This window comes from Myxocyprinus asiaticus, chromosome 6, assembly GCF_019703515.2.
Source record: "Myxocyprinus asiaticus isolate MX2 ecotype Aquarium Trade chromosome 6, UBuf_Myxa_2, whole genome shotgun sequence".
NCBI lineage: Eukaryota > Metazoa > Chordata > Actinopteri > Cypriniformes > Catostomidae > Myxocyprinus > Myxocyprinus asiaticus.
This window is the reverse complement of record NC_059349.1, coordinates 42,863,152-42,874,480: the sequence shown is the minus strand read 5'-3', so window position 1 is coordinate 42,874,480 and position 11,329 is coordinate 42,863,152. Positions and strand designations below refer to the sequence as shown.

General features: G+C 35.8%; 2 pseudogenes; one reads left to right on the top strand and one right to left on the bottom strand.

The window, feature by feature from the left end:
* Positions 1–2,086: 2,086 nt before the first annotated feature.
* On the top strand, positions 2,087–4,956 carry LOC127442464 (interleukin-27 subunit beta-like; annotated as a pseudogene).
* A 965-nt stretch (positions 4,957–5,921) lies between these two features.
* On the bottom strand, positions 5,922–9,704 carry LOC127442733 (outer dense fiber protein 3-like; annotated as a pseudogene).
* Between the last annotated feature and the right edge of the window lie 1,625 nt (positions 9,705–11,329).

Here is an 11,329-nt window from a genome sequence, read left to right as displayed (position 1 = left end):
CATAAAAGTAGTCCAAACAACTTTTGTGCTACATTCCAGGTCTTCTAAAGGTTATGATAGCTTTGTATGAGGTGCATATTAATATTCACACTGATCATCTGCACCTCCGCATGTCCAAAAAAACCCCAACAACATAAAAAAACATAAAACCATAGTATGGACGTCATTGCCGCTCATACTATGGCGCCATTTTTCAATCTGGACTGGGCTTGACACAAGCTTCGGGGTGTTGCCTGTAAAGAATGACTAAAATGTAAGTATGTTCTTAACAACAACATCATATGACTTTATAGAATTTGGAATATAGCGGATGAATTGTATGGACTACTTTTAAAATACTTTAATAAGGGGCTGTTCACACCGGAGGCGTCCTCGCACATAAAAAAAGCTATACAAAGCTCCAAGAACAGCGCAGAATGTCTGTGCATTTTAACAGTTATTTATATACTTGATTTCTATTGATCATAACCTCTTAGTCCCCCTATAACTCTCAGTCCCTCCCAAAGAGCACAAATGCGAAACATGTTTACATTTTAAATTGTTGCACTTTCAAGTCTTATGTGAGGACTCAGGATGGTGAAAAATTATGGAAGAATTAGAACAGTCCCACACATGATAAACAAACACTTTGTGCTGTTAACGGAGGGATCCTGACCTCATTATAGGTCCACATGGTAGCTGAAAAATACTAAATCATTCCTAGATGAAAACTCTGAGGTTTTTCTCAGTTTAAAGTATAATTGAGGGTCTGGATAAAATATTTTCTGAATTATAAGACACTATTGAGTGTGAAGCGCAACTGACTTTCCTAATGTGCACCTTGAGGACTCCACTGATTGGATAGCTGATGTCACTGTTAAGGTAAACAGACACATTCAATATATATGTATATTTTATATATCTAGCATTGTATTACCCAGATGTGTGTGTCCTGAGTTAGACCTAATTATTTGTATGTGCCAGTGCAGGGTTGGGGAGTAACGAAATACAAGTAACGGGAATACATATTTAAAATACAAAATATACTGTATTCCACTACAGTTACAATTTAAATCATTGGTATTTAGAATACAGTTACATTCAAAAAAGTATTTTGATTGTAAGAGATTGCATTTTATTGTCATTTGTTTCATTTAATATTTAGTCCTTTCAGATGGAAAACATTTATACATATAAATGATGCAATCCAAAGTGCATTTGAACAGCGGTGAAACACTTTCTTATGATGTGTTACATTCATACGAGCAGACGGAGAAGTAAGTTTGAAGTAAGTTTGGAGCAGAAGAAATAGAAATAAACCTTGTGTAAATTGTCAGTTTTACGCTAAGCTGAAATGCTATTTCTAGCCATTTTACATGTACATGATACCAGGCTTTCATGTTGGATCATAATTTCTTTCTTTCTAGTGAGACCTTTGATATTAGGGCAAAAATCGTATTCTTGATAATAATTTTTGTATTGTTTTCCTGTAAAAATATCAAAAAATCCTTAAAACAAGATCAGTTTGATTTATCTTGTTTTAGAAACAACACTGCATAAGATATTTAGGTTTTTCAGAGAATGTATTTTTCACATGTGTATTTTGTCTTACTGTACTGGCAGAGTTTTTATAGTCAAAACAAGTAAAAAAATCTATCAGTGCTGAAGAAGTAATCCAAAGTATTTAGAATACGTTACTGACCTTGAGTAATCAACGAAATACGTTGCAAATGACATTTAACAGCATGTATTCCGTAATCTGTAGTGGAATACATTTCAAAAGTAACCCTCCCAACCCTGCAGGTAGGCTTATCATACAAAGGATTATTAATGAACTGTTTGGCTTTGTTTAATCTCAAGCCTTCTTTGGTTTTTATATCTTACCATATAGACAATTTACATGACTTTTGGAAATTCATGCATTTACTTCCACACTGGTGCCAACTGGTAGCTGCTTTTGTAAATGTATTTACTAACTAATGATAAACAAAACTCCACAACATAACTGACTTGAACCTCTAAACGTGAGTGTGTTACTACACACACACTTGGTGTCCTCTTTTGTAAAAGTAGAACTTTTCTTTTTTTGTGGCTTTAAGATCAAAACATGTGTTTGATTTATGTATTTGGAGCACTGATAGTCATCACAAGTGGAGTCTTTGGCCGAGACGATGATAACTTTACTGCCAAAACAAAATTCTGTTCGGGGTAAGCTTTAATTGTTCAGAAAACATACTCTTTCTCTCTCATGCACAGACGACTTTACACACACTCACACACATCCATAAACACCTACATACATACAAAATGTTGGATCTGTTCAAGCCTGTCTCCTTTTCTCCTCTCCTTTCTCAATAGACCTGTTTGTAGCAGTGGGTTCATCTGTAAAGATACCGTGCACTGACAGAGAAGACAAAAGAGTTTAGTGGAGACTAAACAGTTCATTGACTCAAGCCCTGTTCTCTCCATACAGAACACCAGTCTGAAGAACCAAGGCATCTACACCTGCCACCAAGAGAATGGAAACCTGATACAAACACTATCTCTACATCTGGGCTGTAGGTTTAAGCATATTTACTTGTTAGTCTGATGAAAATGGGTCATTAGGACAAAAGTGATTGCCCTAATGATGCAGAGAGCTTAAACTGAAATTTCATCCTTTGTAATGTTTGTTTTATTCAGATCCCCCTTCTCCTCCAGATGTGTATTGTTGGTCTCCAAGTTATCCTAAAAGGGCATTTTGCTCTTGGACACTGACTCCAGACCCTATACTTAGATTACATTGCTACATACAGGTATTGTATTAGAAACAATGCATTGTTCTAAAAACTTATTTTAGAATGCTTCTTTTAAAAGTTTGTGTTGTAAACGGTGTGTTAATTGGCTAATCGGTTTGGATTACAGTACAATTGACATAGTATTTATAAATTGCTTTATTTTCATTATTTTACTTTAAGGAGTATTCCAGGGTCAATACAAGTTAAACTCAATTGACAGCATTTGTGGCATAATGTTGATTACTACAAAAATTATTTTCGACTCATTCCTCCTTTTCTATATATATATATATATATATATATATATAAAAAATAATAATAATAATGTTACAGTGAGCGGCCTGGGTAGCTCAGTGAGTACTGATGCTGACTACCACCTCATGAGTTCGAATCCAGGGTGTGCTGAGTGACTCCAGCCAGGTCTCCTAAGCAACCAAATTGGCCCGAATGCTAGGGAGGGTAGAGTCACATGGGGTAACCTCCCCGTGGTCGCGATTAGCGGTTCTCGCTCTCATTGGTGCACGTGGTAAGTTGGAGAGTAGCATGAGCCTCCAAATGTGGAGTCTCCGCGGTGTCATGCACGACGAGCCATGTGATAAGATGCGTGGATTGACGGTCTCAGAAGCGGTCTCCGCCATCAGGATTGAGGTGAGTAACCGTGCCACCATGAGGACCTTCTAAGTAGTGGGAATTGGGCATTCCAAATTGGGAGAAAAGGGGATAAAAATTTAAAAAATATATAAAATAATGTTTCAGTGAGGCACTTAAAGGCAGAAATGTGAAAGCTTATAATAAAAAAAAAGCACCTACATGAATTCTTCTGTTAAAACTTGTGTATTATTTGAGCTGAAAGTTGTGTAAATTACAGTTTTTGTGGGATTACAAGGTTTATGTAAAATGGGATATAACGTCACACGGAAAAGGTTAGTAAGCAATTTTATACATTAAAATAGTGTTAACACACATACAGTATTGTTTATGTCTTGTGTCTATACTTTTAATGTTTACGGATTTCCCCCATTCACTTCCATTGTAAGTGCCTCCCTGTAACCCAGATCTTTCTTTTTTTGAAGAAAAGGAGGGATGTGTCAATTTATTTTTGTGGTAATCAATATTATGCCACAAATGCTGTCGATTGAGCTTAGCTTGTATTGAACCCGAAATATTCCTTTAACTGTGTAAATTGTTGTAATTGTATCCACTGTAATATTTTGATGATTTAAAACATGGACTACAATGCAATAGTTCAGAATATTTGGAATAATAACCTCCTTTTGAATTTGAATGTAGGAGCTATTTAGACCCACTCTCAAAAGCATGTCAATGCCAGCAATGGGAAGAACAAAACAGTCAATGTGTGCTAGAAGAGCTGGAAATCTTTGAAAGAGAACCAACTCTTTTCAACATTACAGCTATTAACACTTTTGGAAGCGCAACATGCATATAGCCATTTACGTTTGAGGATTTTGGTGAGACATTCACAGCCTTCTACTTCCAATTAATTTATTTCACTGTTGACAATCCTCTTTTGGCAGTCTATTGAAATGTTTCATACAATATAAAATTATTAAAAAAAATCAAGAGGCTGAGTTACAGACAAGATCGCTGTGTGACGGAACAGCTGCTTTTGAAATGTTTTCAAGGCCTTATCAATGTTTACATCTTTACGCATATTCCATGAACTCATATTGATTTTTGTAATTCTTTTTCGCTAGTTGGTTTGCAGTGAAACCTGATCCTCCAGTGAATGTGACCATGATGGTAATGCCAAGAAGGAAGTTGTCTGTGCAGTGGGGTCCACCACCCACTTGGCCAGATCCTGTTAACTTTATTCTTAAATACACAGTAAAATTCCACTGGGGCAAAACTGACACAGCTAGAACAGTGAGTTTTGTATTTCTACATGCTGTAAGTTATTAAAACAACAGTCACTTAAAACAGCACCATAAGTGCAGGATTTGGTAAGTCATCCTCATGCTTGAGACAACATATGATTTTCTTAGTCTGTCTAAGTGATTACATTTTTTAATGTTGAGTCCTTTGTTTCCAGCCGGGCCCTTATGAGCCTACCAAAATGGTTTTGAGTGGACTGGTGGCAGGAAGAACCTATTACATCCAAATATCTGCAAAGGACTTCCTGGATGGTGGACAGAGCAGTGACTGGAGTGCTCCTATAAGTGCCACTATACCCATCAACTGATGTAATGAATCATTGCTATGGCTTTCAATCAATTAGAACATTTTATTGAATTAATTACAGTATATTTTGATTATTTAATCAAATTAATTGCATAGAAAAGCACCAAAATGAAAATAATTGAAATACTTTGGCCTACATTATTGTGATAAGTAAATCCTTGAATGGACATTACAAAAAGTGCCTGTGGAAGTCAATATAATGTTTGTTGGATTTCCATGTCACTGAATGTACTTTAAGGCTATCACAGTCCAGCAATCCATTTTGCAATCAAGTTTGAGTCAGTCTGTCTGATGTAGTCCCCACCTCATGTATATTCTAAAAGCTGTATGTGTATGCTATCTCTCCTTTTATTACCTCACTACTATTTTAATTGTTTTGTGAAAGAATAAAATCACACATTTTTAAGCATGAAGAAACATCACCAATTCTGTTTTATTTAGGAATAATATAATTTTTTTACCCTGCAGGCTTCATGTAAACAATTACTTTAGAAAAAAGTTTTTTTTTCTTCATAGCAGTTTAAAATTATATTTTGAAAGTGCAAGAATTTTACAATTATTTTGGTGGTATTTGTTAATATTCCAAACCAAATCAGGAAAGAATTAAAGAAAAAAATCATGTAAATGAAAGTCAAAAAGAGGAAATAAAATCTAAATTATCTAGAAGGAATGGTGACTTAAATACCAAAGGTAAGTTTGTAATGTTCTTTGATATGAAGTTTCAAACCAATGTAAAAAGTGTTTAGAAAACTGACCAAGTTTCCTAATCCACTAAGTCTGCTTGCAAAATACAACATCACAAGACCAGATATTAGGTAATGAAGATTGTGACACTACCTGACACCATTTTAGACTGTCGTGCTCAGCATAATGTGTTGACATACTGTATAACAACCTAAATCCTGTTTTTCCCTTGCAGAATCCTGTATGTTGACAGAATGGCCCGAAAACACTGCATGAATCCCTTCAATCTGCTACGTCAACAATCAGCGGTGTTACAAACTCAGAATGGCGAATACCCTGGGAGAAAGATGGTGCACGGGGTAGGTGTGCTGTCACCGTCTCTGGGCTCTGAGTGCCTGGGCCAGGCTTCCAAATGGCAACGGTGGGAATATTATGATGGCTTTGCATGGAGAAAGATGGTCTGTTCAGGTAAACACTTGGGTCTATGCTGTTGTGCAAGGCCCTGGGGTCATAGATAGGTCATCTGATGGACCGCCTGCTTTCCTGTGTGCTGACATGGTGAAGCTGGCACTGGAGGGTTTGTGGGGGATGTGGGTACCAATGAAGTTAGGTAAGGTGTAGAGGCTGGGGGCGGATACAGCATCCACACTGCGGTAGCATGTATGGAAGGCCATGGTGTAAGATGGAGGTCTATGGTGAATGTTCAAAGGTGGAACTTTCTCAGGGCTGTACGCTCCTGGTCCAGGAGTCTGGAATGTCTCAGCTGACCAAAAAAAAAAAAATCAGCAACTTTAAAAGATTAATCCAGGTTCAATACAAGTTAAGCTCAAGTGACAGCATATGGGGCATAATGTTGATTTCCACAAAAATCTATTTAGACTCCCTTCTTTTCTTCCAAAAAAGCAAAAATCGATGTTACAGTGAGGCATTTACAGTGAAAGTGATTGTGGCCAATTGTTGGAGGAAGGCAGAAATGTGAAATTGTCGTTTTTATCACACTAAATATGTTGTTTGCATCTTGTGGCTATACTTTTAAAACAGTGAGTTTTTTTATGTTTATAGATTGGCCCCATTCACTGCTATTGTAAGTGCCTCACTGTAGCCCTAAACAACATTATGCCAGAAATTCTGTCGATTGATCTTAACTTGTATTGAACTGGAATATTCCTTTAATTTGTTGTTCAGCTACTTTTCTCGCTGTTTAAAGTCAACATGAAATCAAAAGTGACCCTATTTACTTTCATTACTTTAAGTTCCTGGTCTTATTATACTCAGTTCATTGGTGCTCCTTTTTCCAAAGAAAAGAATTGTCCTCATCATCTTACATCAAACTGTAACAACTTGATCCACCTCTGAAACAACTTCTTTTCAAGATGTCACCAGTTCCTTGTCTTTTCCGACCCCTACAACCACCTGACTCTATTCTGGTATGTAACACCCACTTTTCACAATCCAATTGTGACCCAACCTACATTTCTCCTTGTTGAATATCTTCACTCGGAAATTGGCCAGATTGTGAATCTTTAAATATTTGCAGACTAATGTTCTTTTAAGGTTTATATAACCAGACTCAGGCTTAGTCTAGACTTTCCATGAAAACTGGCTATAAATAAGCAAAATAGATCTTTGTAATGAATGCACACCAGTGACATAAAGAGAGGTGGGAAAACATCTAGCATCAGATTAGAAGAAAACCTACCTGTTTTCTTTTTTTCTATCAAGCATGGAGTACAATGGGGTACCGTCTCTTCCAAAGCGGGTCATTTTGGCATCTATATGATACTGAGACCCTGGACTGGAGTCTACAGACACCATTACTCAATGGAAACATAATGGGAATAAAAACACATCAGGGTTTACTGAATTAAAAACAAACATATGGATTTTATTAGCTTAATAAGCTAGAGATTTCACATTAATCACTATAGTGCATGCCACTGATTGTGAGATAAAGTCCAGATGTGTGAGCCTTTTTTTTTTTGCATTAATGCTTTGATCAAACTGGGTGTTCTTTTGCAGAAGGAAGTGGGCGTTACATGCCACTAATTAGTGTGTGTGTGTGTGTGTGTGCGTGCGTATTTATAAATCCATGCATTACTTTGGTGCTTTGTATTAGACACTAATCAAACTATAAAATTATCAGTTCTTCAGTTTTAGAAGTGCCAAATATTCTAATTATATAGTGGAACAACAAGCATGCTTAAGGGTATTCTCGCATGATTCAGCTAACCCAACTATCAGTCTGGTTCTGTGGCAAGGATCATGTCATCTGTCAAAGTGAGAAGTGTCTGATTTCATGTCATGCCACTCATTGTTATGACACTCACTGTTACTGCTCATGCGGCTATGGAAGGAATAGGCCGGGCTGCTGGGCTTGGTGTAGTCATTGTTCATGTAACCGATAGTGGGTGGAAGAGCATAACGCCCAGGCCAGGGCCCTGTAGGCATAAACAAAGACTAGGAACACGCTAAATAGTTACCTTTGACCAATTATCATTGGAATTGGTTAGGGTAACCAACAGAAAAGAATACAAAAATACAATAAATATTATGCAAACAATTTATTATAGAAAGGTTTTCCACTGATTTTTTGTTAGTATGGTTGTATTTAGTACATGAGTACATGAGTATATGAGTACATGATTATGAATACCCCTCCTTAGGCTGATTCATTTTGTGATAGTCAATTTAAAGGGATAGTTCACCAAATATATGAAAATTCTCTCATCATTTACTCACCCTCATGCCATCCCAGATGTGTATGACTTTCTTTCTTCTGCTGAACACAAATGAAGATTAAAAAAAAAAAAAAAAAAAAAAACTTGGTCCATACAATGAAAGTGAATGGTGGTCAGAACTTTGAAGGTCCAAAAAGCACTCCAGTGGTTAAATTAATATCTTCCGAAGAGATATGATAGGTGTGGGTAAGAAACAGATCAATATTTAAGTTCTTTTTTAATTATAAATCTCCACTTTCACTTTCATATTGTTCTTCTTTTGTTTTTGGTGGTTCACATACTTTGTGCATACCTACTGGGCAAGGATGATTTACTGTGAAAAATTACTTAAATATAGACCCATTTCTCACCCACACCTTTCATATCACTTCTGAAGATAAGGATTTAACCACCACTGTTGTGTTGATTACTTTAGTGCTGCCTTAATGTGATTTTTGGAGTTTCAAAGATTTGGTAGCCATTCACTTGCATTGTATGGACCTACAGAGCTGAGATATTCTTCTAAAAATCTTCATTTGGGAACTATCCCTTTATGGTATACAGTTGCTAGCTGTGTTCCTCCGAGTAATATATGTAAAAGTGTTTGTTTATATATATATATATATATATATATATATATATATATATATATATATATATATATATATATATATACATTTATTTATTTCAGTTGCTAGCTGTGTTCCTCCGAGTAATATATGTAAAAGTGTTTGTTTAAATATATATATATATATATATATATATATATATATATATATATATATATATATATATATATATATATATACATTTATTTATTTTGTATTAAATCTAAAATCAAAGTGTGGAATGTGATTCATGTGAGACATAAAAGGTCACACATGCTGTGCACATTTTGGAGAAGTCTTGGAAACACTTGGTTGTAAACTTTCATTTGAAATCATATGAATTTTGATACACAGTTCAACATCATAGAATCTTTTTAAAGCTTTGACCAAAAAAAAAAAAAAAAAAAAAGAGAGAGAGCGAGAGAGTGAGAGTGAAAAAGTTCTGTTCTCAGAATGATACAAGCAGGTGTTCCAATAAAAGACCTTACTGACTGTTTCTTTCATCAAGCTGCCAATCCATTCTCAAGATCCAAAAAGGAGCCCACGGTACGTTTCAGCTACTTACAAACCGTTGTGCTTGTAGAGCCCTGTGCTAAAATAAATTGTCAGACCTCTCCGCTTTGCTGAATAATTCTTTCACTGCAATAGTTTGCACAAATGAATCTATTGAAATGAATGGTCACAAACTCATCCCTTTCTCTGCCAGCAATGATGGGCCACCGTCTCACAACTTCCTCCATGCCGCGTGTATTTTCTGGCTGGCTTTAAGAGCTGACAGCAAAATGGGCAGCAAGAGTGCTCAGGGAGGTCCAGCAAAGGTTGAAGTGTCAGTTTATACACACTCTAGAGACAACTACAGCCTGAATTATAAATTAATCTTACAAGCACAAGAAACCTTATCCTTGTCCAGGCTGCAAGAACGTCCATCTCAATATCTATCTGCACAACAGATTTCAGAACATCCATCACCATCAACAAAAGACACCTACCATTACAACTTGGCAACCTATGTGTAAACCACTGCTAATTAACTAATTACACATGGTGAAGTAGACAGTCAACATCCAGACCAGTTGAAAATAACTATGTTTATATTGAATGAGCACTTTTTACGGTCAAAGTAACATTAGATATTTATGGCCAATGCAAATGTTATCAGTAACAGAAACTCTTTACTTCATTGTGTAAACTTATATGATAGTATGTTAACCACCTTCATCAACATCAGTTAGATTTTTTTATATAGGTGTTTTATATAATCGCATCAATTACTGCAATTATGAACTTTTAAAAAAGTTTTTATTGTAAAATAATTGTGTTTACACAATTATGATTCAGGTTTCATGTGTTCAGAAAAATGAACAGTTCTATTCTACAAAAAGGCCAAGAAGAATCAGGAATGATCTTGACTTTTAAGAGCAATTTGAAAGGATATAATATTATAATGAGACACTTAATTTGAGTTTGTTGATTTAACAAGTGGAGGAATTACTACCTTTTTAAGAGACTATGTTTAGGACCATTTTCTGCAGTTTCCATAGGACAACTTTTCCCAAATTTGTCCCCCATATTCCCCCAGAAATCTTTACATTTTGTTGTTAGAGCCATTTTTTGTCAAGAAAATCAAATGTGAAAAAAATATTCCACTATGACAACATTCCATGTTTGATGTTCTCCATCGACACTCATTCAACTATTACTTAAAACAAATGTAACTTCTGGAAACTTGCGCTCTTTTTTTTTTTCAGTGGCATACTTTTGCAGTAGGATGTCCCAGATCAAGTTTCTCTCTCTCTTATGTAACATTAATTATGGTACAGAGACTGATTTAACTAGTTTGGCTACTTTAAAATAACTATACATTGCTTTAATATTCATTGAAGCCATTGCCGTTAGGCAGCTCTATACTGAGAAAAAAATTAAAATAATTAGCAATCTAAGAAAGTGCATCTGGTGCCTGAAATCAGAGACGTCATCCCTGACCAGTGAGCGGACATTAAACATTAACCTGCTCTATCGCTGGGCTCGGTGAGTCATGTAGAAGAAGGCAACACAACAGCTGACCTCTGGAAAGCAGCCAGAGAAGGCTAAGGCAGTGTAGGTCAAGTTACGACAGAATCAAGAAAATTTAACGCTATGAATCTGCATCTAAACCTAACTGTCACCTGGTTTTCATATAACTGGTATGTTAAATCATACATAACATGCACTCCAAGAGCTTAAGAGAAGAACTTTAAATAAAAAGCAGGGAATGTAATTCTGCAACTTGATCCTCAGAATAATATTGATCGCTGTACCATGAAAGTGCCGGCGGTCTCACTTTGCAAACACTTATTTGTGAAACAATACTGTGAAATAATACTCC